At 43.5% G+C, this 27,942-nt stretch overlaps 7 non-coding genes and 1 pseudogene across 7 annotated transcripts; all 8 read left to right on the top strand.

Annotated features, from left to right (window-relative positions):
* The first annotated feature begins 5,194 nt into the window (after positions 1-5,194).
* Positions 5,195-5,382, top strand: LOC130306899 (U2 spliceosomal RNA). The gene has a single exon (XR_008856180.1). It is a non-coding gene; the product is annotated as a U2 spliceosomal RNA (small nuclear RNA).
* A 6,820-nt stretch (positions 5,383-12,202) lies between these two features.
* Positions 12,203-12,378, top strand: LOC130306894 (U2 spliceosomal RNA; annotated as a pseudogene).
* A 2,094-nt stretch (positions 12,379-14,472) lies between these two features.
* LOC130306888 (U2 spliceosomal RNA) lies at positions 14,473-14,663 on the top strand. The gene has a single exon (XR_008856171.1). It is a non-coding gene; the product is annotated as a U2 spliceosomal RNA (small nuclear RNA).
* A 2,081-nt stretch (positions 14,664-16,744) lies between these two features.
* LOC130306887 (U2 spliceosomal RNA) lies at positions 16,745-16,935 on the top strand. Its single transcript, XR_008856170.1, has one exon. It is a non-coding gene; the product is annotated as a U2 spliceosomal RNA (small nuclear RNA).
* Positions 16,936-19,027: 2,092 nt separating this feature from the next.
* Positions 19,028-19,218, top strand: LOC130306885 (U2 spliceosomal RNA). The gene has a single exon (XR_008856168.1). It is a non-coding gene; the product is annotated as a U2 spliceosomal RNA (small nuclear RNA).
* Positions 19,219-21,310: 2,092 nt separating this feature from the next.
* Positions 21,311-21,501, top strand: LOC130306884 (U2 spliceosomal RNA). Its single transcript, XR_008856167.1, has one exon. It is a non-coding gene; the product is annotated as a U2 spliceosomal RNA (small nuclear RNA).
* Positions 21,502-23,597: 2,096 nt separating this feature from the next.
* On the top strand, positions 23,598-23,788 carry LOC130306883 (U2 spliceosomal RNA). The gene has a single exon (XR_008856166.1). It is a non-coding gene; the product is annotated as a U2 spliceosomal RNA (small nuclear RNA).
* A 2,097-nt stretch (positions 23,789-25,885) lies between these two features.
* On the top strand, positions 25,886-26,076 carry LOC130306882 (U2 spliceosomal RNA). Its single transcript, XR_008856165.1, has one exon. It is a non-coding gene; the product is annotated as a U2 spliceosomal RNA (small nuclear RNA).
* Positions 26,077-27,942: the final 1,866 nt, after the last annotated feature.

The raw sequence follows: 27,942 nt of genomic DNA, 5'->3' as shown, positions 1-27,942 counted from the left end.
CCAGAGTGTGCATGGAAAATTGTCTGGCAGCCTCCCTGACAGCAAGCAGTGATAGTGCCCATGAAGGGCACCTTGTTGGGCCCGCCCCTTTCACGGTTATCGCTTCTCGGCCTTTTGGCTAAGATCACGTGTGGATTTCTGTGCGTGGTTTGGGTTGAAAGGAGTGGTGATCGGGGCCCTCTTTACGGGGGGCCCTGGATTGTTGCTGAGCTGCGATCGTGGGTTTTACCTGCAAAAATGAGCGAGAAGGCGCGTGGACTTGAGGACACGGTGCGGATCTACGTTCCTGGCGAGCACCGGGGGACGATCGGACTTGACCAAATCGTTGTGGAGATTCTTCGCAAGCTTGATTACCTACAGGTATGGAATGTATTGGCTATACAGGATTTTCCTAGGCAAGGAATTTATGATATTACTTTTTGTGGTTCTGAGATTTGCCAGAGAGTCTATATGGATCTTGAAGAAATGAAGAGGAAAAGTGAGCCTGCTATAATGAAGAAGATTAAAGTGGAACCGTTATTTATGAATACAACAAAGGTAGTAATTGTCCACATGTATAATCCTAAGGTTTCTGATGAAATGGTTACAAACTTTTTGTTCCGGTATTGCGAGGAAGTGAAATTTATAGGAAGACTTAAGAACAAGTTTGGGTACTTTAATTGTAAGAGAAAGTTTATTGTAAAATTTAAAAAAGATGAAGGAATGCAAGATGGAAGGAAGAGCATACCACAGGTGTTTTCTATCGGAGGAGAGAGAGGTTTCTGCTTTTATGAAGGCCAGTTGCAATATTGTAGAAAGTGCCATGCCTATGGCCATGTGCAGGATTATTGCCCTGAGAAAGGAGAATGTTGCAGAAATTGTGGGAAAACTGGTCATGAAGCAAGTATCTGTACAGAGAAGAAGACATGTGATATCTGTGGAAGTGAGGAACATTTGGCAAGAGGCTGTGATATGTGGTATAAAAAGAAAAGAAGTTATGCTGATGCAGCTGGGAATAGAGGAGAACAAAGAGAAAAAGGGGGAGGGAGGTTTGTTCCTGGAGTTGGTGAGAGTGTGAGTGTGAGTGTTAATGTGGCACAGGTGGCTGAGGAAAGTTCTGTGATAGTGGAGCACATTAGCACTCAGGAGAGGTCAGGGGAGGAGGGTGTTTCCACTGCTGTGACTGGTGAGGAGACAGGTGTGGGAGGTGAATTTACCTTGGTGAAAAAGAAAAAAGCAAAAAAAGTGAAAGTGGTGGAGAAAATTGAGACAGTGTATGGTGATGTTCTTTCTAGTGAAGAGGCTATGGATGATATTGAATGTCCAAACCCAATTGTGGGGGAGGAGGAGGGAATGGAAGTTGTTGGGTCATCTCAGAGATCTCTAACACCTGGTCAGAGAGTTTCTCGCAGTAAGGAAGAAGAGGAGGAGGAAGATGAGGATGTGCAGGTTGTGAATAAAAGGTGTAAGACAGGGAGCTGGTCTGAGGATCAGGAATCCCTTGTTCTTGGTAGTGATAATGAAATAGACAGGGACTCTAACATAGGGTCGCCTGATTGTTTTGCAAGTTTACATAGGAAAGTTGAAGGCCAAAATGTTAATTTCTAAGTTAAGATGGATTTTAAAGCATTTGGTTTTCTTTTCCTAGTTATTATGACTTTGGTTGTAACAACTATTAATGTAAGAAGTATTGAGTCTGAAATTAGGAGAGCTGCAATTTTTGATATTCTTGAGAATGTTAGAAGTGATGTGATATGTTTACAGGAGTGTGCAATAAAGTCAGCACCTTATGCAAATGAGTGGAAGTGTGGGCAGTCCTTCTGGTCCACATGTGCAGAAAACAAAAATGAAGGTGTGGGGATTTTATTGCGAAACAGGGACATTAAAGTTTTAAATTGCCAAATTTTAGTACCTGGTCGTTGTATGGTTTTAATTTTTGAGGTTTTGGGCCAGAGGATGAGAATTTTTAATGTGTATGCTCCAGCAGAAAAACAAGCGCGTTTGTCTTTTTTAGAGTCCCTTAAGTTTTTTATCCCTGGTCGTGAAGATACTATTATTGTTGGCGATTTTAACTGCATTAGATCCGTCAATGATCGTGAGAGCTCTGCTGAGGTTAGAACTGATATTACTTCCAATGTTTTAAATCAAATTATTCAAGACTTGCATTTTACTGATGTTGGACTGATGGTTAGCACTGATGAAAGATATACGTACATATCAGATAGTGGCCGCTGTAAATCCCGGATCGATTACATCCTGGTCTCTGATGGGATTAAGGTGGTCCGGTGCAATCAAATGATGTCAACTTTCTCAGACCACAAGATGGTGTCGGCTGAGATAAGTGTCACAGAGTCCCTTCATTTTGGGAGGGGGCTCTGGAAATTAAATGTAAGTCTATTGGAAGATGAGGAAGTAATGGCTGGTTTTAATCATGTGTTTTTATCCTGTGTTTCTAAACAACCTGATTTTAGTAATGTCTTAGTGTGGTGGGAATGGGCTAAAGGTGAGTTTTCTAATTTCTTTAAGATGTTTTGCATAAAGAGAGCACAAGAGAAGAGGAGGAGTGATGAAAGGCTTGTATCCCGGTTAGAGACTCTCTATAAGTTTAAACGTGTTGGTGTGGAGGTGGAGGATGAGATTGTTAAGGTGAAGGGGGAGATGAAAAAAAGGTTGTTGGAAAAGGGAAGGAATATTGTATATAAGTCTAAAGTGCAGCACCTAGAAGAAAATGAGCAGTGTACACGGTATTTCTTTAAAAAATGTTTTAATGCTAAAGGTGTTTTTAAATCTGTTTTTACCCCTACGGGGGAAGTTTTTGGAGAGGAGATGGTGAAGGAGATTGGCAGATTTTATGAGACACTCTTTAGTAATAAGAGCAGAGCCAGTGAGACGGAGATGAATGATTATTGTAATATTTTGGAGAATAATGTTCCTGTTGAAAAAGTAGATTTTTTAATTGATGATGTTAGTGAAGGGGAGATCAAGCAGGCCCTGGATAAGATGGCCAAAGGGAAGACACCAGGCTGTGATGGTCTCCCCGCTGAGTTTTATTCCACGTTCTGGAATATTTTAAGTAAAGAGTTTACACGGGTGGTGCAATATGTTTTTAACTCAGGTGTTTTAGCTGAATCTATGAAGAAAGGGGTCATAACATTAATTCATAAAAAAGGTGATGGCAGAGATCTTAAAAATTGGAGACCTATAACTTTATTAAATTGTGACTACAAGATAATTGCTAAGATTGTGGCTAATAGACTGAGTGATGTAGTGGACCACCTTGTGGGAGAATACCAAGTTTGTGCAGTACCGAAAAGAAAAATAACAGATAATTTATTGCTTTTAAGAGACTCTATTTATTACAGTAACTTTAACAAGAATGCACTGTTTGTTGAGTCCATAGATTTCGAAAAGGCTTATGATAAGGTTGCACATGATTTTATGTTCATTGCTTTGAAACACTTAGGTATTCCAGAAAAGTTATTATCTGTTATTATGAGTTTTTATCATGGGGTGACAAGTCAGATTTTAGTAAATGGGCATGTGGGGCCTGCTTTTAATGTCTTGTCTGGAGTCAGACAGGGATGCCCACTCTCCCCAATTCTGTTTATATGCGTTATAGAGGGCCTGTTGAAGAATGTGCAGAAAGATAAATGTGTGAGTGGTGTTTTTATTCCAGGTAGTGATGGTAGTAAGTTTAAGGTTTTAAGTTATATGGACGATGTGGTTTTTGCTTGTACATCCCAAGCAGATCTCAACAGAGTAAATTTGCATGTGAGGATTTTTTGTTGTGTGGCTGGGATGAATGTGAACTGGGGGAAGTGCCAATTATGCAGTTTTGGGAACCAAGAGAATATAGTAGTGGATGGTGTTAAGGAAAAAGAAGACATTGAAGTGCTAGGAGTGATATTTGACAAAGACCTCAAAGGAAAGAAAAGTTATGAGACTTTGGACAGTAAAATTGAAAAGAAGCTATCCTTCTGGAGGTTAAGGAACTTGTCACTTAAAGGGAAAGTTCTTATCATTAAGTCTGTAATCCTACCGCTTCTCTTGTATACGGCTATGGTGCTTCCTCCAGGGAAGTTATGGACTAGGAGAGTTACAAGGAAGCTTTTTGTGTTCTTCTGGGGGTCTAAGATGGAGAAAATGAAAAGAGAAGAAGTGATGAAGAGTATGAATTTGGGCGGATATAACTTTCCAAACATTGATCTGTTTTTAAAGGTGCACTATTTTCTTTTAATTTTTAAATTGATACAGTGCAATAATAGGGCGGCAGACATGAGTAAATACCTTGCAGGATGGTTGTTTTCCAAATGGGGCTGGTGTGAGAGGGATTTGAGGAGACCCATAGCACATGTGATACCTACCTTCTATGTGCTCCTCAGGTCTTTCAATGATCAATTTGGTTTGAGCTCTTTAGGTGAACCTGATAAAAAGAAAATAGAACAGGAAATAAGGAAAAATGAGAGATTATATGAAGTACCATTCTGCACTAATGCTCAGTCTGTGAAGATTTGGAAGTTTTTTAAAGTTATTGGACTATCAAACAGACAAAAAGACGTTAGTTGGATGTCCTTTCATGGCTGCCTCCCAACCCGATCTTTTTTAAATGGAAGAGGTTTGAGAATAAGTGACAGATGCCCAAGAGAGGGTTGTGGAGGTAGAGAAGACTTAGTGCACCTTTATTGGGACTGTTTTTATGCAAAAGAATTTTTTATGTTTTTAAAGAGGTTTTTAATCCAACTCACTGGATATAACAGTTTTTCTTTTGAGAAAGTTTTTATTGGTCAAGATCTTAGTAAAAAGGAAGATACACGTACTAATTGGATTCTTTTTTCTGTTTTTAAAGAGGTTTTATGGGACTCACGCAATTTGCTTGTTTTTAAAAATGTTGTTATTTCTCCGAGGGAATTGAAAAGATTGTTTTTAGGAAGGATTTTTACTATCTTTCTACTGGACAAAAAGAGAATTGGTGAAGAAGAAGCGGAGAAAATCTGGATGCATACACGATGGAAGAATTTATAAGAAGTACGTAAAGGAGAAAGCTGTAAGTTTTTGACCAATTTCTGTGATTGTTTTTGACATGTTTTTTTGTTTTGTTGTTTGGTCACTTTTTCTTGGCACTCGGTTCCCTTAGTTAGTTTTTTCCGCATGATGTTTTTTCAGATATTGTTTTAAGTGACGAGTCTTGGTAGGTGACCTGATGATCGTCCAAACAATAGTCTGTAACTGAGGAAAAAAAAAAAAAAAAAATCTGTTCTTATCAGTTTAATATCTGATACGTCCCCTATCTGGGGACCATATATTAAATGGATTTTTGAGAACGGGGGCCGATTTCGAAGCTTGCTTCCGTCGCCCTATGCATTGACCCGATATGGCAGTATCTTCGGGTACAGTGCACCACCCCCTTACAGGGTTAAAAAGAAAGATTCCTACTTTCATTGCTACCTGCTTGCTGGCTAGCCAGCTAGCCAGCCCTGTGGGCCTTGCTGCTGCTGCAGCCAAAAAACAAAAGGTGGTGCTGCTGCTGCTTCTGCTGCTTCTGCTTCTGCTTGTGTCTGGCCGCTGTTGGAGCGTCCAGGCACAGGACTTCTGCTGCTGCTGACTAAATGGCCTCCTTAATTGGATCATTTGAGTAGCCAGCACACCTGTGCAGGTAGGGCATGACATGATAGGCAGCTGCCTTGATAGCGGGTGGGTGCTGAATGTTCCTAATTGACAAAATAAGATTAATGCTTATGAAGAAATATAAAATCTCATCCCTTCCCCAATATCGCGCCACACCCCTACTCCTTAATTCCCTGGTTGAACTTGATGGACATATGTCTTTTTTCGACCGTACTAACTATGTAACTATGTAACATAACATGGGGGGGGGGGGGGGGGTCTCCTGGCTGTTCACACAGGTGTGTCATTGCTGTACATTGACCATGCATTGCTTCTGTGGTATTGCAAAGGCAAAGACAAATGCTTCCAGCCATCCATTGCACTAATGGATTGCTCATCAGCTGGCTGTCTATGTCCCGCATCAATATAGACCAAAGTACAGAGGGTTAGGCTATGCTATTGTGCACCTACCTGATGCATCAGAAGGTGCGAGGCCCTTGCTAAATTCTGTGCACAGACTTTGAGATCTATACTTTAGACTGTATCTAAACCTGCTCCAACATGGACTGACATTCTGGCCTACTTTCAGCCGATGCGACTTGTCTGTCGCTGAACAGTCGCTTTTTATGTATTCAGCACCTATGTATAATGTTGTAAAAATGCTCTAGAAGCTAAAGTCGCAGAAATGTCACACATATTTGGCCTGCAACTTTCTGTGCGACAAATTCAGACAGGAAAAATCAGTATAAATCCTTAGAAAATTATCCCCCAGTGTCTCCATCTGCTGGCGGTATTGAATAAGCATTGCTGCACTGATGGGGTATGCATTAGACGAAAAAAAAAGAAGAAAAAGAAGAATAATACGCCCAGAAAAGAGGCGAAAAGGAGAAAAACGTAAAAAAACGTGAAAAAAAAGTAAGAGGAAGAGAAGGGAAAAAAAGGTGGAAATGGGTTTAAAAGTGATTTCGGCGGAGAATATATATATATATATATATATATATATATATATATATATATATATATATATATATACGCGCACACACACACACATATATATAAACGTATTCTCCGTTGAGATATTGCAGCCGCTGCTGTGTCCAGGCCCAGGAGCCTTAGCACTGTGCTGTGATGTCACTCAATACCACTGACATCACTAGGTGTAAACAACATCTCTCCTTTGCTGTGTATGTGACTATGGAGCTGTTTGGTGATGTCGTCTATTATGGCCTTCATAGAAGCAACAGGAGATTGTTGCATCCATCTAGAACCCTCAGAACTACAGTGCTATGATGTCACTCACTTCCACAGGCCTTGCAGAGTGTAAACAACAACAACCCAGCTTTGTTGTGTATGTAACCATAGGGATTTGTGATGTCACCTAGAACCTTCACAGCAGCGACAGCTTTATGAGGAGCATCAGCACTGCTCTGCCTGAGCAGAACCATCACCGCCATAGGTTGTCAAATAACCCGGGTTTAACCCACACAGGTAAGTCCAATGGGGTGCAGGCATGTCCTCTATGCTTACAGCTTCCCGTGGGTGTTGGTTTGATACCGTTTGGGGACTTGGCTGTCCCCAAACGGTATCAAACCAACACCCACGGGAAGCTGTAAGCAGTAGAGGACATGCCTGCAGCCCCAGTGGTGAGCTTGACCGTAGGAGGAGTAAGAAGGGTTCTGGCAAATCCGGGTTATGGATTGCATTTAAAAAGGCCCCGTGGGAGTGCAATGGGCCCCTGTCTTGCTGCTTAGCAATAATGGTATGGGTTTAGGTTCTGCTGTGTGTACTGGTGGTTGACTGCCCCCCAGCCCAGAGTGTGCATGGAAAATTGTCTGGCAGCCTCCCTGACAGCAAGCAGTGATAGTGCCCATGAAGGGGACCTTGTTGGGCCCGCCCCTTTCACGGTTATCGCTTCTCGGCCTTTTGGCTAGATCAAGTGTCTGGTCAGGAGGATCCTGGGAGTTTGTCCTACCTTTTCCAAGGGGGGCTGCTACGAGGAACCGAAAAGGCGATCGACAAGATGGGTGTTCGCATCCGTTACCTTACATCCGGTGAAACGCGGATTCGTTTTTCCTTTCGCTTTGATGTTGATGAAGACAAGCAAGAACTCGTCCAACTTTCTTATTTTGTGAAAGAAACTCTCTACAAGCTTCTTGGGGTGAAGAAAGAGAACATCGTCTGTCTCAGAGATCCTCGGAAGGGCAGCTTCATCCTAACTCTGGACTCTGCTTATGCATGCCAGAATCTTTTTGAGAAGCTGAAAAGCAATCAAGACCTTGCTGAGCTTGATGGGATCACGGTCACAGTGTTGTATACTGGAGGCGATATTCCTCTAGTTGTGTGTATGCACAATCCCTTTGTGACTGTGTCCCATATTGAGCTCTTTTTGGGGAAATACTGCAGTTCTGTTAAGTATTCCCATAAGGTGATGAATTCAGAAGACCTATGGACGGGGAAACATAAGTTTTTTGTGAAAATGAAGGAGGATGCTACTGGCATTGGAGGGTTGTGTCATCCACCCTCCAACTTTTCTATCGGTCGGGATAAGGGCTATTTGTTTTATCCCGAGATGCCTACTTTTTGTAGGAAATGTAAGAAATTCGGACATACTATGGAAGTTTGCACGGACACTACAGTTCGCTGTGGTCGGTGCAATCAAGAAGGCCATGTTTCTAAGGACTGTGCTAAAATCGTCTGCAACATTTGTGGTGAAGAAGGCCATGCCTTTAAAGATTGCAGTCTCCGTTCCAGTGTAGCTAGATCGTGGGCTGACCGTGTAGCGGGGAGAGTGGGTGTAGTGCAAGCTGAAGTACCACCTGCGAAAGCACCCCAGCGGTCTGAGGCGCCTTCAGAAAAGCCGGCTGTAACTTCTCATGTCGTGGCGGAGCTTATGGACCTTTCTGCTGTGCCTGAGACAGAGGGGAGACCTTCTGTGGAGGGTTCTGGTGGTGGAGGGTCACTAGTGAGCAGTGAAGCCATGGAGGTTGGCGTGAAGGAGATCAAGCGGAAGAAGGAACTTGGAGATGAGCCACAACTTGGCATTAAACGGCCTGTCAAAAAAAGCTCAGACGAATGTGAGGACAGTCAACATGCATGGAGGCCTTCTATAAGATCAGCGTCCGATCCAAAAAATATCAAAGAGTTCGAAAGCCCGGAGTCACCTGTGGGTTTCATATCGGACTCAAACTCCAGTAGCGAATAGCTTCCTTAAAGTGCTCCTCTCTTAATGTGAGAGGTCTAAAGAGCCCTACGAGAAGGGCTGCTTTGTTTAGTTTTTTAGAGACCTTGGACTGTTCTCTGTTCTTTTTACAAGAATGTGGAATTGAACATAGTCCAAATTATGAGGACCTTTGTCGTAGCTGGACTTTGGGACCATCGGTCTGGTCGGGTGACAATCTGAACAGATCTTCAGGTGTTGGGATCTTGTTTAGAGGTTCAGATGTACAAGTTTTGTCCTTCTTAGAAATTATACCTGGTAGAGCGCTATTAGTTAATATTAAGTACAATGGCTCAGAGATTAAGCTTTTTAACATCTATGCTTCTCCTGAAAAAAATGAGAGAGCCGACTTGATTAATGATATTCAGGCTTTTATCCCAGGTTCAACACCTATTTTAATGGCTGGAGATTTTAATTGTTGTATGAGTGGTGATCATCGTGAGAGTGGAAGTGTGCATGTCAGAGTGGATAAAACAGAGAAACAGATTAAGAGTATGACTGAGGATTTTAACTTTACCGATGTCTGGAGGAGAAAATACCCAGACGACCCTGGTTACACATGGGAAAATAATGTCTGCAAATCCAGGATTGATTTTATTTTTTTATCGGAAAGTTTTAATCTAGTTGAGGTTTCTCTTTTATCGAATATTTTCTCTGATCATAAGTTATTACATGCACATGTCACTTTACCTGGCCTAGAGAAAGGCAGAGGCGTTTGGAAGCTCAACACTACTTTATTAGAGGACATGAAAACAAAAAATGATTTTATTGCTGCTTATAACAAATGGAGATTGCGTCAATCCCAATATAAAAATATTTTGGATTGGTGGGAGGATGTTAAAAAGTGGACTAAACTGTTTTTTATCCGTGTGGGCATCCAAAAGGCTAAGGAGAAAAAGTTATGGTTTAAAATGTTAAACACTAAAATCCAAACATATTATAAACTAAAGCAAGCCGGGCTTGAGATGGATGATGTTATTGCTCAGACAAAGAATGAAATAAAAAATGCCATTAGTCAAAAAGGAAAAGAAATGATTTTTAACAGCAAGGTGCAATGTCTGGAGAATGATGAAAAGTGTTCGAGATTCTTTTTTAAGAAGGTGGTGGGAAAGAAAGAAATGATATCTGTAATAGAAGGGAAGATAACTAATGAAGAGATGTTGCGAGAAGCACAAGTATTTTATCAGGAGCTTTTTAATAAAAAAGATATTGATATTTCCTTTACTAATGATGTTTTAGATACCTTGGATTCAAAACTTGACAAAACTGACCAAGAGAGCCTTTGTGATGAAATCTTTTTACCTGAACTTTTAAGCACTTTTAAGAGTTTTTTAAATGGTAAAACACCTGGTTCGGATGGGTTGCCAGTTGAATTTTATCTGTGTTTTTGGTCCATTTTAAAAGATGATCTTTTAGGTATTTTTAACTGTGCTTTTAAATCTGAGATTTTACCTGCGTCCTGGAGAGATGGTGTTGTTACTCTGATTTTTAAAAAAGGAGACATCTCTAAATTAGAAAATTGGAGGCCTATTACCCTGCTAAATACAGACTATAAGGTTTTAGCAAAAATTTTAGCAAATAGGCTCAAGCAGGTAATTTCTAAGGTTATACACAGTGACCAAGTATGCGGAGTACCTGGAAGGAAAATAAGTGATCATCTAAACCTTGTAAAAGATGTTTTATGGTATCAGAAACAATGTGATCAGAAATTGGCAATTTTATCCTTGGATTTTCAAAAGGCTTATGACCGTGTTTCTCATGATTTTTTATGGTTGGTTTTAAAGAAAATGAATTTTCCTGATTTTATTGTTGGAAAAATTGCACTTTTATATAAAAACTGTTTTAGTCGTATTTTAATTAACGGTTTTTTATCCCAAGAGGTATGTTTACAGTCTGGGGTGAAACAGGGGTGCCCCCTATCACCCATTCTTTTCATATGTGCAATAGAACCTCTGTTGAATGTTTTGAGAAAAGATAAGCTCATTAGAGGAGTGCCAATCCCTGGAAGTGGAGGACAGAGCGTAAAGACGATAGCATACATGGATGATGTTAATATTCTATGTCCAGATGAACCATCCCTGAAACGTGCTATCAGACAGACAGAATTTTTTTGTGAGGGCTCTGGCTTCAAATTAAATAAAAATAAATGTGATTGCTTTGCAATAGGGAATTGGGGCAATACGGAGGTGAATGTGCAATATGATAAAATCAAAATCTTGGGTGTCATCTTTGACAATGAAAATAATGGAGAGGAAAGCTGGTCCATCGTCAAAGAGAAAGTGCAAAAGAAAATAAGTTTTTGGAAAATGAGGAAATTAACAATAGAAGGAAAAGTACTGATAATGAAAGCTTTGTTGCTACCTATCATGCTATATTTAAGCTTGGTTTTCCCACCGAGTGAACGCACCTTAAAGTTTTTAAACAAGATTTGCTTTCATTTTTTATGGGGGTCTAAAATGGATAAACTCAGGAGAGATGTAATGATGAAGACAAAGAAATTGGGGGGTAAGGATGTGCCTGATTTAAAAAGGTTTTTATATATTCACTTTTTTTCTATGTGTTTTAATGGCTTGCAAAGAAACTGTTATTGGTCTTATTTTTTAAAATATGCTGCAGGTCACATTTTTAGAAAAAGAAAGTGGATAACCTTACCTTTAACGTCCCCAATCTTATTTATTCCCCCAGCGCACTATGTGGTTTTAGAAAAGATTATTCGTATTTATGGCATTGCTAATTTTAGTCAAGAAATTTGTAGTAATGCACGAAAATTAGTTCCTGAAATCAGGAAGATAGAACAGATTTGCTTAATATCTAATTATTCCACTGAGAAATCTCTAAGAGTTTGGAGGATGGTGAATATGGGATTCTTATCTAATGACTTAAAAGATCTGGCCTGGCAGATAGCACATCAATGTTTGCCTACCAGAGAATTCCAACACAGAAGAGGATTGTGTCGTAGTGCAAAGTGCCCGAGAATGGGGTGTCCTAGTGAGGAAACAGTTTTACACCTTTTTTGGAACTGTTTTTACGCCCAAGAGATATGGCATTTGATAGGACCCTTACTAAAATTCATTTCTGATCTTAATTTTTTAAATCATGAAGTTATTTTATATGGATTTTATAATGTTTTATCTGTGGAAAAGTCTCGGGTTTTGTGGATTAGTATAAATTGTATTAAAATTGCACTATGGAAGACGAGGAATATTCTTCTTTTTAAAAGAGACACTATTACCTCTAAAGATTGTGTTCGCCTAGCTCTTAGTGAGATGTATGTTTTCTATTTATTGGATAAAAAAAGATTAGGTCACAAAGTGGCTAAAAGTCTTTGGAATCTACATCTGTGGAATATGCTTTTAGCAGACTAAGTATAATCTGGACTGCGTAAGGTCTTTTAGTCTAAGAATATTATATCTAAAAGTAAAAAATCTGTTCTTATCAGTTTAATATCTGATACGTCCCCTATCTGGGGACCATATATTAAATGGATTTTTGAGAACGGGGGCCGATTTCGAAGCTTGCTTCCGTCGCCCTATGCATTGACCCGATATGGCAGTATCTTCGGGTACAGTGCACCACCCCCTTACAGGGTTAAAAAGAAAGATTCCTACTTTCATTGCTACCTGCTTGCTGGCTAGCCAGCTAGCCAGCCCTGTGGGCCTTGCTGCTGCTGCAGCCAAAAAACAAAAGGTGGTGCTGCTGCTGCTTCTGCTGCTTCTGCTTCTGCTTGTGTCTGGCCCCTGTTGGAGCGTCCAGGCACAGGACTTCTGCTGCTGCTGACTAAATGGCCTCCTTAATTGGATCATTTGAGTAGCCAGCACACCTGTGCAGGTAGGGCATGACATGATAGGCAGCTGCCTTGATAGCGGGTGGGTGCTGAATGTTCCTAATTGACAAAATAAGATTAATGCTTATGAAGAAATATAAAATCTCATCCCTTCCCCAATATCGCGCCACACCCCTACCCCTTAATTCCCTGGTTGAACGTGATGGACATATGTCTTTTTTCGACCGTACTAACTATGTAACTATGTAACATAACATGGGGGGGGGGGGGGGGGTCTCCTGGCTGTTCACACAGGTGTGTCATTGCTGTACATTGACCATGCATTGCTTCTGTGGTATTGCAAAGGCAAAGACAAATGCTTCCAGCCATCCATTGCACTAATGGATTGGTCATCAGCTGGCTGTCTATGTCCCGCATCAATATAGACCAAAGTACAGAGGGTTAGGCTATGCTATTGTGCACCTACCTGATGCATCAGAAGGTGCGAGGCCCTTGCTAAATTCTGTGCACAGACTTTGAGATCTATGCTTTAGACTGTATCTAAACCTGCTCCAACATGGACTGACATTCTGGCCTACTTTCAGCCGATGCGACTTGTCTGTCGCTGAACAGTCGCTTTTTATGTATTCAGCACCTATGTATAATGTTGTAAAAATGCTCTAGAAGCTAAAGTCGCAGAAATGTCACACATATTTGGCCTGCAACTTTCTGTGCGACAAATTCAGACAGGAAAAATCAGTATAAATCCTTAGAAAATTATCCCCCAGTGTCTCCATCTGCTGGCGGTATTGAATAAGCATTGCTGCACTGATGGGGTATGCATTAGACGAAAAAAAAGAAGAAAAAGAAGAATAATACGCCCAGAAAAGAGGCGAAAAGGAGAAAAACGTAAAAAAACGTGAAAAAAAAGTAAGAGGAAGAGAAGGGAAAAAAAGGTGGAAATGGGTTTAAAAGTGATTTCGGCGGAGAAATATATATATATATATATATATATATATATATATATATATATATATGCGCACACACCCACATAGATATAAACGTATTCTCCGTTGAGATATTGCAGCCGCTGCTGTGTCCAGGCCCAGGAGCCTTAGCACTGTGCTGTGATGTCACTCAATACCACTGACATCACTAGGTGTAAACAACATCTCTCCTTTGCTGTGTATGTGACTATGGAGCTGTTTGGTGATGTCGTCTATTACGGCCTTCATAGAAGCAACAGGAGATTGTTGCATCCATCTTGAACCCTCAGAACTACAGTGCTATGATGTCACTCACTTCCACAGGCCTTGCAGAGTGTAAACAACAACAACCCAGCTTTGTTGTGTATGTAACCAAAGGGATTTGTGATGTCACCTAGAACCTTCACAGCAGCGACAGCTTTATGAGGAGCATCAGCACTGCTCTGCCTGAGCAGAACCATCACCGCCATAGGTTGTCAAATAACCCGGATTTAACCCACACAGGTAAGTCCAATGGGGTGCAGGCATGTCCTCTATGCTTACAGCTTCCCGTGGGTGTTGGTTTGATACCGTTTGGGGACAGCCAAGGAGGCATCTGCAGGCAACAAAGGTAGGTGTGTGCTTGTGTGTGTGTTTCCTATGCAGATCCTAAGCCCAGTGTCACATGCAAGTAGGAGGAGTAAGAAGGGTTCCTGGCAAATCCGGGTTATGGATTGCATTTAAAAAGGCCCCGTGGGAGTGCAATGGGCCCCTGTCTTGCTGCTTAGCAATAATGGTATGGGTTTAGGTTCTGCTGTGTGTACTGGTGGTTGACTGCCCCCCAGCCCAGAGTGTGCATGGAAAATTGTCTGGCAGCCTCCCTGACAGCAAGCAGTGATAGTGCCCATGAAGGGGACCTTGTTGGGCCCGCCCCTTTCACGGTTATCGCTTCTCGGCCTTTTGGCTAAGATCAAGTGTAGTATCTGTTCTTATCAGTTTAATATCTGATACGTCCCCTATCTGGGGACCATATATTAAATGGATTTTTGAGAACGGGGGCCGATTTCGAAGCTTGCTTCCGTCGCCCTATGCATTGACCCGATATGGCAGTATCTTCGGGTACAGTGCACCACCCCCTTACAGGGTTAAAAAGAAAGATTCCTACTTTCATTGCTACCTGCTTGCTGGCTAGCCAGCTAGCCAGCCCTGTGGGCCTTGCTGCTGCTGCAGCCAAAAAACAAAAGGTGGTGCTGCTGCTGCTTCTGCTGCTTCTGCTTCTGCTTGTGTCTGGCCCCTGTTGGAGCGTCCAGGCACAGGACTTCTGCTGCTGCTGACTAAATGGCCTCCTTAATTGGATCATTTGAGTAGCCAGCACACCTGTGCAGGTAGGGCATGACATGATAGGCAGCTGCCTTGATAGCGGGTGGGTGCTGAATGTTCCTAATTGACAAAATAAGATTAATGCTTATGAAGAAATATAAAATCTCATCCCTTCCCCAATATCGCGCCACACCCCTACCCCTTAATTCCCTGGTTGAACGTGATGGACATATGTCTTTTTTCGACCGTACTAACTATGTAACTATGTAACATAACATGGGGGGGGGGGGGGTCTCCTGGCTGTTCACACAGGTGTGTCATTGCTGTACATTGACCATGCATTGCTTCTGTGGTATTGCAAAGGCAAAGACAAATGCTTCCAGCCATCCATTGCACTAATGGATTGGTCATCAGCTGGCTGTCTATGTCCCGCATCAATATAGACCAAAGTACAGAGGGTTAGGCTATGCTATTGTGCACCTACCTGATGCATCAGAAGGTGCGAGGCCCTTGCTAAATTCTGTGCACAGACTTTGAGATCTATGCTTTAGACTGTATCTAAACCTGCTCCAACATGGACTGACATTCTGGCCTACTTTCAGCCGATGCGACTTGTCTGTCGCTGAACAGTCGCTTTTTATGTATTCAGCACCTATGTATAATGTTGTAAAAATGCTCTAGAAGCTAAAGTCGCAGAAATGTCACACATATTTGGCCTGCAACTTTCTGTGCGACAAATTCAGACAGGAAAAATCAGTATAAATCCTTAGAAAATTATCCCCCAGTGTCTCCATCTGCTGGCGGTATTGAATAAGCATTGCTGCACTGATGGGGTATGCATTAGACGAAAAAAAAGAAGAAAAAGAAGAATAATACGCCCAGAAAAGAGGCGAAAAGGAGAAAAACGTAAAAAAACGTGAAAAAAAAGTAAGAGGAAGAGAAGGGAAAAAAAGGTGGAAATGGGTTTAAAAGTGATTTCGGCGGAGAAATATATATATATATATATATATATATATATATATATGCGCACACACACACATAGATATAAACGTATTCTCCGTTGAGATATTGCAGCCGCTGCTGTGTCCAGGCCCAGGAGCCTTAGCACTGTGCTGTGATGTCACTCAATACCACTGACATCACTAGGTGTAAACAACATCTCTCCTTTGCTGTGTATGTGACTATGGAGCTGTTTGGTGATGTCGTCTATTACGGCCTTCATAGAAGCAACAGGAGATTGTTGCATCCATCTTGAACCCTCAGAACTACAGTGCTATGATGTCACTCACTTCCACAGGCCTTGCAGAGTGTAAACAACAACAACCCAGCTTTGTTGTGTATGTAACCATAGGGATTTGTGATGTCACCTAGAACCTTCACAGCAGCGACAGCTTTATGAGGAGCATCAGCACTGCTCTGCCTGAGCAGAACCATCACCGCCATAGGTTGTCAAATAACCCGGATTTAACCCACACAGGTAAGTCCAATGGGGTGCAGGCATGTCCTCTATGCTTACAGCTTCCCGTGGGTGTTGGTTTGATACCGTTTGGGGACAGCCAAGGAGGCATCTGCAGGCAACAAAGGTAGGTGTGTGCTTGTGTGTGTGTTTCCTATGCAGATCCTAAGCCCAGTGTCACATGCAAGTAGGAGGAGTAAGAAGGGTTCCTGGCAAATCCGGGTTATGGATTGCATTTAAAAAGGCCCCGTGGGAGTGCAATGGGCCCCTGTCTTGCTGCTTAGCAATAATGGTATGGGTTTAGGTTCTGCTGTGTGTACTGGTGGTTGACTGCCCCCCAGCCCAGAGTGTGCATGGAAAATTGTCTGGCAGCCTCCCTGACAGCAAGCAGTGATAGTGCCCATGAAGGGGACCTTGTTGGGCCCGCCCCTTTCACGGTTATCGCTTCTCGGCCTTTTGGCTAAGATCAAGTGTAGTATCTGTTCTTATCAGTTTAATATCTGATACGTCCCCTATCTGGGGACCATATATTAAATGGATTTTTGAGAACGGGGGCCGATTTCGAAGCTTGCTTCCGTCGCCCTATGCATTGACCCGATATGGCAGTATCTTCGGGTACAGTGCACCACCCCCTTACAGGGTTAAAAAGAAAGATTCCTACTTTCATTGCTACCTGCTTGCTGGCTAGCCAGCTAGCCAGCCCTGTGGGCCTTGCTGCTGCTGCAGCCAAAAAACAAAAGGTGGTGCTGCTGCTGCTTCTGCTGCTTCTGCTTCTGCTTGTGTCTGGCCCCTGTTGGAGCGTCCAGGCACAGGACTTCTGCTGCTGCTGACTAAATGGCCTCCTTAATTGGATCATTTGAGTAGCCAGCACACCTGTGCAGGTAGGGCATGACATGATAGGCAGCTGCCTTGATAGCGGGTGGGTGCTGAATGTTCCTAATTGACAAAATAAGATTAATGCTTATGAAGAAATATAAAATCTCATCCCTTCCCCAATATCGCGCCACACCCCTACCCCTTAATTCCCTGGCTGAACGTGATGGACATATGTCTTTTTTCGACCGTACTAACTATGTAACTATGTAACATAACATGGGGGGGGGGGGGGGGGGGGGTCTCCTGGCTGTTCACACAGGTGTGTCATTGCTGTACATTGACCATGCATTGCTTCTGTGGTATTGCAAAGGCAAAGACAAATGCTTCCAGCCATCCATTTTGCACTAATGGATTGGTCATCAGCTGGCTGTCTATGTCCCGCATCAATATAGACCAAAGTACAGAGGGTTAGGCTATGCTATTGTGCACCTACCTGATGCATCAGAAGGTGCGAGGCCCTTGCTAAATTCTGTGCACAGACTTTGAGATCTATGCTTTAGACTGTATCTAAACCTGCTCCAACATGGACTGACATTCTGGCCTACTTTCAGCCGATGCGACTTGTCTGTCGCTGAACAGTCGCTTTTTATGTATTCAGCACCTATGTATAATGTTGTAAAAATGCTCTAGAAGCTAAAGTCGCAGAAATGTCACACATATTTGGCCTGCAACTTTCTGTGCGACAAATTCAGACAGGAAAAATCAGTATAAATCCTTAGAAAATTATCCCCCAGTGTCTCCATCTGCTGGCGGTATTGAATAAGCATTGCTGCACTGATGGGGTATGCATTAGACGAAAAAAAAGAAGAAAAAGAAGAATAATACGCCCAGAAAAGAGGCGAAAAGGAGAAAAACGTAAAAAAACGTGAAAAAAAAGTAAGAGGAAGAGAAGGGAAAAAAAGGTGGAAATGGGTTTAAAAGTGATTTCGGCGGAGATATATATATATATATATATATATATATATATATATATATGCGCACACACACACATAGATATAAACGTATTCTCCGTTGAGATATTGCAGCCGCTGCTGTGTCCAGGCCCAGGAGCCTTAGCACTGTGCTGTGATGTCACTCAATACCACTGACATCACTAGGTGTAAACAACATCTCTCCTTTGCTGTGTATGTGACTATGGAGCTGTTTGGTGATGTCGTCTATTACGGCCTTCATAGAAGCAACAGGAGATTGTTGCATCCATCTTGAACCCTCAGAACTACAGTGCTATGATGTCACTCACTTCCACAGGCCTTGCAGAGTGTAAACAACAACAACCCAGCTTTGTTGTGTATGTAACCAAAGGGATTTGTGATGTCACCTAGAACCTTCACAGCAGCGACAGCTTTATGAGGAGCATCAGCACTGCTCTGCCTGAGCAGAACCATCACCGCCATAGGTTGTCAAATAACCCGGATTTAACCCACACAGGTAAGTCCAATGGGGTGCAGGCATGTCCTCTATGCTTACAGCTTCCCGTGGGTGTTGGTTTGATACCGTTTGGGGACAGCCAAGGAGGCATCTGCAGGCAACAAAGGTAGGTGTGTGCTTGTGTGTGTGTTTCCTATGCAGATCCTAAGCCCAGTGTCACATGCAAGTAGGAGGAGTAAGAAGGGTTCCTGGCAAATCCGGGTTATGGATTGCATTCAAAAAGGCCCCGTGGGAGTGCAATGGGCCCCTGTCTTGCTGCTTAGCAATAATGGTATGGGTTTAGGTTCTGCTGTGTGTACTGGTGGTTGACTGCCCCCCAGCCCAGAGTGTGCATGGAAAATTGTCTGGCAGCCTCCCTGACAGCAAGCAGTGATAGTGCCCATGAAGGGGACCTTGTTGGGCCTGCCCCTTTCACGGTTATCGCTTCTCGGCCTTTTGGCTAAGATCAAGTGTAGTATCTGTTCTTATCAGTTTAATATCTGATACGTCCCCTATCTGGGGACCATATATTAAATGGATTTTTGAGAACGGGGGCCGATTTCGAAGCTTGCTTCCGTCGCCCTATGCATTGACCCGATATGGCAGTATCTTCGGGTACAGTGCACCACCCCCTTACAGGGTTAAAAAGAAAGATTCCTACTTTCATTGCTACCTGCTTGCTGGCTAGCCAGCTAGCCAGCCCTGTGGGCCTTGCTGCTGCTGCAGCCAAAAAACAAAAGGTGGTGCTGCTGCTGCTTCTGCTGCTTCTGCTTCTGCTTGTGTCTGGCCCCTGTTGGAGCGTCCAGGCACAGGACTTCTGCTGCTGCTGACTAAATGGCCTCCTTAATTGGATCATTTGAGTAGCCAGCACACCTGTGCAGGTAGGGCATGACATGATAGGCAGCTGCCTTGATAGCGGGTGGGTGCTGAATGTTCCTAATTGACAAAATAAGATTAATGCTTATGAAGAAATATAAAATCTCATCCCTTCCCCAATATCGCGCCACACCCCTACCCCTTAATTCCCTGGTTGAACGTGATGGACATATGTCTTTTTTCGACCGTACTAACTATGTAACTATGTAACATAACATGGGGGGGGGGGGGTCTCCTGGCTGTTCACACAGGTGTGTCATTGCTGTACATTGACCATGCATTGCTTCTGTGGTATTGCAAAGGCAAAGACAAATGCTTCCAGCCATCCATTGCACTAATGGATTGGTCATCAGCTGGCTGTCTATGTCCCGCATCAATATAGACCAAAGTACAGAGGGTTAGGCTATGCTATTGTGCACCTACCTGATGCATCAGAAGGTGCGAGGCCCTTGCTAAATTCTGTGCACAGACTTTGAGATCTATGCTTTAGACTGTATCTAAACCTGCTCCAACATGGACTGACATTCTGGCCTACTTTCAGCCGATGCGACTTGTCTGTCGCTGAACAGTCGCTTTTTATGTATTCAGCACCTATGTATAATGTTGTAAAAATGCTCTAGAAGCTAAAGTCGCAGAAATGTCACACATATTTGGCCTGCAACTTTCTGTGCGACAAATTCAGACAGGAAAAATCAGTATAAATCCTTAGAAAATTATCCCCCAGTGTCTCCATCTGCTGGCGGTATTGAATAAGCATTGCTGCACTGATGGGGTATGCATTAGACGAAAAAAAAGAAGAAAAAGAAGAATAATACGCCCAGAAAAGAGGCGAAAAGGAGAAAAACGTAAAAAAACGTGAAAAAAAAGTAAGAGGAAGAGAAGGGAAAAAAAGGTGGAAATGGGTTTAAAAGTGATTTCGGCGGAGAAATATATATATATATATATATATATATATATATATATATATATATATATGCGCACACACACACATAGATATAAACGTATTCTCCGTTGAGATATTGCAGCCGCTGCTGTGTCCAGGCCCAGGAGCCTTAGCACTGTGCTGTGATGTCACTCAATACCACTGACATCACTAGGTGTAAACAACATCTCTCCTTTGCTGTGTATGTGACTATGGAGCTGTTTGGTGATGTCGTCTATTACGGCCTTCATAGAAGCAACAGGAGATTGTTGCATCCATCTTGAACCCTCAGAACTACAGTGCTATGATGTCACTCACTTCCACAGGCCTTGCAGAGTGTAAACAACAACAACCCAGCTTTGTTGTGTATGTAACCATAGGGATTTGTGATGTCACCTAGAACCTTCACAGCAGCGACAGCTTTATGAGGAGCATCAGCACTGCTCTGCCTGAGCAGAACCATCACCGCCATAGGTTGTCAAATAACCCGGATTTAACCCACACAGGTAAGTCCAATGGGGTGCAGGCATGTCCTCTATGCTTACAGCTTCCCGTGGGTGTTGGTTTGATACCGTTTGGGGACAGCCAAGGAGGCATCTGCAGGCAACAAAGGTAGGTGTGTGCTTGTGTGTGTGTTTCCTATGCAGATCCTAAGCCCAGTGTCACATGCAAGTAGGAGGAGTAAGAAGGGTTCCTGGCAAATCCGGGTTATGGATTGCATTTAAAAAGGCCCCGTGGGAGTGCAATGGGCCCCTGTCTTGCTGCTTAGCAATAATGGTATGGGTTTAGGTTCTGCTGTGTGTACTGGTGGTTGACTGCCCCCCAGCCCAGAGTGTGCATGGAAAATTGTCTGGCAGCCTCCCTGACAGCAAGCAGTGATAGTGCCCATGAAGGGGACCTTGTTGGGCCCGCCCCTTTCACGGTTATCGCTTCTCGGCCTTTTGGCTAAGATCAAGTGTAGTATCTGTTCTTATCAGTTTAATATCTGATACGTCCCCTATCTGGGGACCATATATTAAATGGATTTTTGAGAACGGGGGCCGATTTCGAAGCTTGCTTCCGTCGCCCTATGCATTGACCCGATATGGCAGTATCTTCGGGTACAGTGCACCACCCCCTTACAGGGTTAAAAAGAAAGATTCCTACTTTCATTGCTACCTGCTTGCTGGCTAGCCAGCTAGCCAGCCCTGTGGGCCTTGCTGCTGCTGCAGCCAAAAAACAAAAGGTGGTGCTGCTGCTGCTTCTGCTGCTTCTGCTTCTGCTTGTGTCTGGCCCCTGTTGGAGCGTCCAGGCACAGGACTTCTGCTGCTGCTGACTAAATGGCCTCCTTAATTGGATCATTTGAGTAGCCAGCACACCTGTGCAGGTAGGGCATGACATGATAGGCAGCTGCCTTGATAGCGGGTGGGTGCTGAATGTTCCTAATTGACAAAATAAGATTAATGCTTATGAAGAAATATAAAATCTCATCCCTTCCCCAATATCGCGCCACACCCCTACCCCTTAATTCCCTGGCTGAACGTGATGGACATATGTCTTTTTTCGACCGTACTAACTATGTAACTATGTAACATAACATGGGGGGGGGGGGGGGGGGGTCTCCTGGCTGTTCACACAGGTGTGTCATTGCTGTACATTGACCATGCATTGCTTCTGTGGTATTGCAAAGGCAAAGACAAATGCTTCCAGCCATCCATTGCACTAATGGATTGGTCATCAGCTGGCTGTCTATGTCCCGCATCAATATAGACCAAAGTACAGAGGGTTAGGCTATGCTATTGTGCACCTACCTGATGCATCAGAAGGTGCGAGGCCCTTGCTAAATTCTGTGCACAGACTTTGAGATCTATGCTTTAGACTGTATCTAAACCTGCTCCAACATGGACTGACATTCTGGCCTACTTTCAGCCGATGCGACTTGTCTGTCGCTGAACAGTCGCTTTTTATGTATTCAGCACCTATGTATAATGTTGTAAAAATGCTCTAGAAGCTAAAGTCGCAGAAATGTCACACATATTTGGCCTGCAACTTTCTGTGCGACAAATTCAGACAGGAAAAATCAGTATAAATCCTTAGAAAATTATCCCCCAGTGTCTCCATCTGCTGGCGGTATTGAATAAGCATTGCTGCACTGATGGGGTATGCATTAGACGAAAAAAAAGAAGAAAAAGAAGAATAATACGCCCAGAAAAGAGGCGAAAAGGAGAAAAACGTAAAAAAACGTGAAAAAAAAGTAAGAGGAAGAGAAGGGAAAAAAAGGTGGAAATGGGTTTAAAAGTGATTTCGGCGGAGAAATATATATATATATATATATATATATATATATATATATATATATATGCGCACACACACACATAGATATAAACGTATTCTCCGTTGAGATATTGCAGCCGCTGCTGTGTCCAGGCCCAGGAGCCTTAGCACTGTGCTGTGATGTCACTCAATACCACTGACATCACTAGGTGTAAACAACATCTCTCCTTTGCTGTGTATGTGACTATGGAGCTGTTTGGTGATGTCGTCTATTACGGCCTTCATAGAAGCAACAGGAGATTGTTGCATCCATCTTGAACCCTCAGAACTACAGTGCTATGATGTCACTCACTTCCACAGGCCTTGCAGAGTGTAAACAACAACAACCCAGCTTTGTTGTGTATGTAACCAAAGGGATTTGTGATGTCACCTAGAACCTTCACAGCAGCGACAGCTTTATGAGGAGCATCAGCACTGCTCTGCCTGAGCAGAACCATCACCGCCATAGGTTGTCAAATAACCCGGATTTAACCCACACAGGTAAGTCCAATGGGGTGCAGGCATGTCCTCTATGCTTACAGCTTCCCGTGGGTGTTGGTTTGATACCGTTTGGGGACAGCCAAGGAGGCATCTGCAGGCAACAAAGGTAGGTGTGTGCTTGTGTGTGTGTTTCCTATGCAGATCCTAAGCCCAGTGTCACATGCAAGTAGGAGGAGTAAGAAGGGTTCCTGGCAAATCCGGGTTATGGATTGCATTTAAAAAGGCCCCGTGGGAGTGCAATGGGCCCCTGTCTTGCTGCTTAGCAATAATGGTATGGGTTTAGGTTCTGCTGTGTGTACTGGTGGTTGACTGCCCCCCAGCCCAGAGTGTGCATGGAAAATTGTCTGGCAGCCTCCCTGACAGCAAGCAGTGATAGTGCCCATGAAGGGGACCTTGTTGGGCCCGCCCCTTTCACGGTTATCGCTTCTCGGCCTTTTGGCTAAGATCAAGTGTAGTATCTGTTCTTATCAGTTTAATATCTGATACGTCCCCTATCTGGGGACCATATATTAAATGGATTTTTGAGAACGGGGGCCGATTTCGAAGCTTGCTTCCGTCGCCCTATGCATTGACCCGATATGGCAGTATCTTCGGGTACAGTGCACCACCCCCTTACAGGGTTAAAAAGAAAGATTCCTACTTTCATTGCTACCTGCTTGCTGGCTAGCCAGCTAGCCAGCCCTGTGGGCCTTGCTGCTGCTGCAGCCAAAAAACAAAAGGTGGTGCTGCTGCTGCTTCTGCTGCTTCTGCTTCTGCTTGTGTCTGGCCCCTGTTGGAGCGTCCAGGCACAGGACTTCTGCTGCTGCTGACTAAATGGCCTCCTTAATTGGATCATTTGAGTAGCCAGCACACCTGTGCAGGTAGGGCATGACATGATAGGCAGCTGCCTTGATAGCGGGTGGGTGCTGAATGTTCCTAATTGACAAAATAAGATTAATGCTTATGAAGAAATATAAAATCTCATCCCTTCCCCAATATCGCGCCACACCCCTACCCCTTAATTCCCTGGTTGAACGTGATGGACATATGTCTTTTTTTCGACCGTACTAACTATGTAACTATGTAACATAACATGGGGGGGGGGGGGGGGGGGTCTCCTGGCTGTTCACACAGGTGTGTCATTGCTGTACATTGACCATGCATTGCTTCTGTGGTATTGCAAAGGCAAAGACAAATGCTTCCAGCCATCCATTGCACTAATGGATTGGTCATCAGCTGGCTGTCTATGTCCCGCATCAATATAGACCAAAGTACAGAGGGTTAGGCTATGCTATTGTGCACCTACCTGATGCATCAGAAGGTGCGAGGCCCTTGCTAAATTCTGTGCACAGACTTTGAGATCTATGCTTTAGACTGTATCTAAACCTGCTCCAACATGGACTGACATTCTGGCCTACTTTCAGCCGATGCGACTTGTCTGTCGCTGAACAGTCGCTTTTTATGTATTCAGCACCTATGTATAATGTTGTAAAAATGCTCTAGAAGCTAAAGTCGCAGAAATGTCACACATATTTGGCCTGCAACTTTCTGTGCGACAAATTTAGACAGGAAAAATCAGTATAAATCCTTAGAAAATTATCCCCCAGTGTCTCCATCTGCTGGCGGTATTGAATAAGCATTGCTGCACTGATGGGGTATGCATTAGACGAAAAAAAAGAAGAAAAAGAAGAATAATACGCCCAGAAAAGAGGCGAAAAGGAGAAAAACGTAAAAAAACGTGAAAAAAAAGTAAGAGGAAGAGAAGGGAAAAAAAGGTGGAAATGGGTTTAAAAGTGATTTCGGCGGAGAAATATATATATATATATATATATATATATATATATATATATATATATGCGCACACACACACATAGATATAAACATATTCTCCGTTGAGATATTGCAGCCGCTGCTGTGTCCAGGCCCAGGAGCCTTAGCACTGTGCTGTGATGTCACTCAATACCACTGACATCACTAGGTGTAAACAACATCTCTCCTTTGCTGTGTATGTGACTATGGAGCTGTTTGGTGATGTCGTCTATTACGGCCTTCATAGAAGCAACAGGAGATTGTTGCATCCATCTTGAACCCTCAGAACTACAGTGCTATGATGTCACTCACTTCCACAGGCCTTGCAGAGTGTAAACAACAACAACCCAGCTTTGTTGTGTATGTAACCAAAGGGATTTGTGATGTCACCTAGAACCTTCACAGCAGCGACAGCTTTATGAGGAGCATCAGCACTGCTCTGCCTGAGCAGAACCATCACCGCCATAGGTTGTCAAATAACCCGGATTTAACCCACACAGGTAAGTCCAATGGGGTGCAGGCATGTCCTCTATGCTTACAGCTTCCCGTGGGTGTTGGTTTGATACCGTTTGGGGACAGCCAAGGAGGCATCTGCAGGCAACAAAGGTAGGTGTGTGCTTGTGTGTGTGTTTCCTATGCAGATCCTAAGCCCAGTGTCACATGCAAGTAGGAGGAGTAAGAAGGGTTCCTGGCAAATCCGGGTTATGGATTGCATTTAAAAAGGCCCCGTGGGAGTGCAATGGGCCCCTGTCTTGCTGCTTAGCAATAATGGTATGGGTTTAGGTTCTGCTGTGTGTACTGGTGGTTGACTGCCCCCCAGCCCAGAGTGTGCATGGAAAATTGTCTGGCAGCCTCCCTGACAGCAAGCAGTGATAGTGCCCATGAAGGGGACCTTGTTGGGCCCGCCCCTTTCACGGTTATCGCTTCTCGGCCTTTTGGCTAAGATCAAGTGTAGTATCTGTTCTTATCAGTTTAATATCTGATACGTCCCCTATCTGGGGACCATATATTAAATGGATTTTTGAGAACGGGGGCCGATTTCGAAGCTTGCTTCCGTCGCCCTATGCATTGACCCGATATGGCAGTATCTTCGGGTACAGTGCACCACCCCCTTACAGGGTTAAAAAGAAAGATTCCTACTTTCATTGCTACCTGCTTGCTGGCTAGCCAGCTAGCCAGCCCTGTGGGCCTTGCTGCTGCTGCAGCCAAAAAACAAAAGGTGGTGCTGCTGCTGCTTCTGCTGCTTCTGCTTCTGCTTGTGTCTGGCCCCTGTTGGAGCGTCCAGGCACAGGACTTCTGCTGCTGCTGACTAAATGGCCTCCTTAATTGGATCATTTGAGTAGCCAGCACACCTGTGCAGGTAGGGCATGACATGATAGGCAGCTGCCTTGATAGCGGGTGGGTGCTGAATGTTCCTAATTGACAAAATAAGATTAATGCTTATGAAGAAATATAAAATCTCATCCCTTCCCCAATATCGCGCCACACCCCTACCCCTTAATTCCCTGGTTGAACGTGATGGACATATGTCTTTTTTCGACCGTACTAACTATGTAACTATGTAACATAACATGGGGGGGGGGGGGGGGGGGTCTCCTGGCTGTTCACACAGGTGTGTCATTGCTGTACATTGACCATGCATTGCTTCTGTGGTATTGCAAAGGCAAAGACAAATGCTTCCAGCCATCCATTGCACTAATGGATTGGTCATCAGCTGGCTGTCTATGTCCCGCATCAATATAGACCAAAGTACAGAGGGTTAGGCTATGCTATTGTGCACCTACCTGATGCATCAGAAGGTGCGAGGCCCTTGCTAAATTCTGTGCACAGACTTTGAGATCTATGCTTTAGACTGTATCTAAACCTGCTCCAACATGGACTGACATTCTGGCCTACTTTCAGCCGATGCGACTTGTCTGTCGCTGAACAGTCGCTTTTTATGTATTCAGCACCTATGTATAATGTTGTAAAAATGCTCTAGAAGCTAAAGTCGCAGAAATGTCACACATATTTGGCCTGCAACTTTCTGTGCGACAAATTCAGACAGGAAAAATCAGTATAAATCCTTAGAAAATTATCCCCCAGTGTCTCCATCTGCTGGCGGTATTGAATAAGCATTGCTGCACTGATGGGGTATGCATTAGACGAAAAAAAAGAAGAAAAAGAAGAATAATACGCCCAGAAAAGAGGCGAAAAGGAGAAAAACGTAAAAAAACGTGAAAAAAAAGTAAGAGGAAGAGAAGGGAAAAAAAGGTGGAAATGGGTTTAAAAGTGATTTCGGCGGAGAAATATATATATATATATATATATATATATATATATATATATATATATGCGCACACACACACATAGATATAAACGTATTCTCCGTTGAGATATTGCAGCCGCTGCTGTGTCCAGGCCCAGGAGCCTTAGCACTGTGCTGTGATGTCACTCAATACCACTGACATCACTAGGTGTAAACAACATCTCTCCTTTGCTGTGTATGTGACTATGGAGCTGTTTGGTGATGTCGTCTATTACGGCCTTCATAGAAGCAACAGGAGATTGTTGCATCCATCTTGAACCCTCAGAACTACAGTGCTATGATGTCACTCACTTCCACAGGCCTTACAGAGTGTAAACAACAACAACCCAGCTTTGTTGTGTATGTAACCAAAGGGATTTGTGATGTCACCTAGAACCTTCACAGCAGCGACAGCTTTATGAGGAGCATCAGCACTGCTCTGCCTGAGCAGAACCATCACCGCCATAGGTTGTCAAATAACCCGGATTTAACCCACACAGGTAAGTCCAATGGGGTGCAGGCATGTCCTCTATGCTTACAGCTTCCCGTGGGTGTTGGTTTGATACCGTTTGGGGACAGCCAAGGAGGCATCTGCAGGCAACAAAGGTAGGTGTGTGCTTGTGTGTGTGTTTCCTATGCAGATCCTAAGCCCAGTGTCACATGCAAGTAGGAGGAGTAAGAAGGGTTCC

The sequence above is a fragment of the Hyla sarda genome, unplaced genomic scaffold (assembly GCF_029499605.1).
Source record: "Hyla sarda isolate aHylSar1 unplaced genomic scaffold, aHylSar1.hap1 scaffold_1410, whole genome shotgun sequence".
NCBI lineage: Eukaryota > Metazoa > Chordata > Amphibia > Anura > Hylidae > Hyla > Hyla sarda.
The sequence above is the reverse complement of the archived record's forward strand: the minus strand, read 5'-3'. Positions and strand labels throughout refer to the sequence as shown.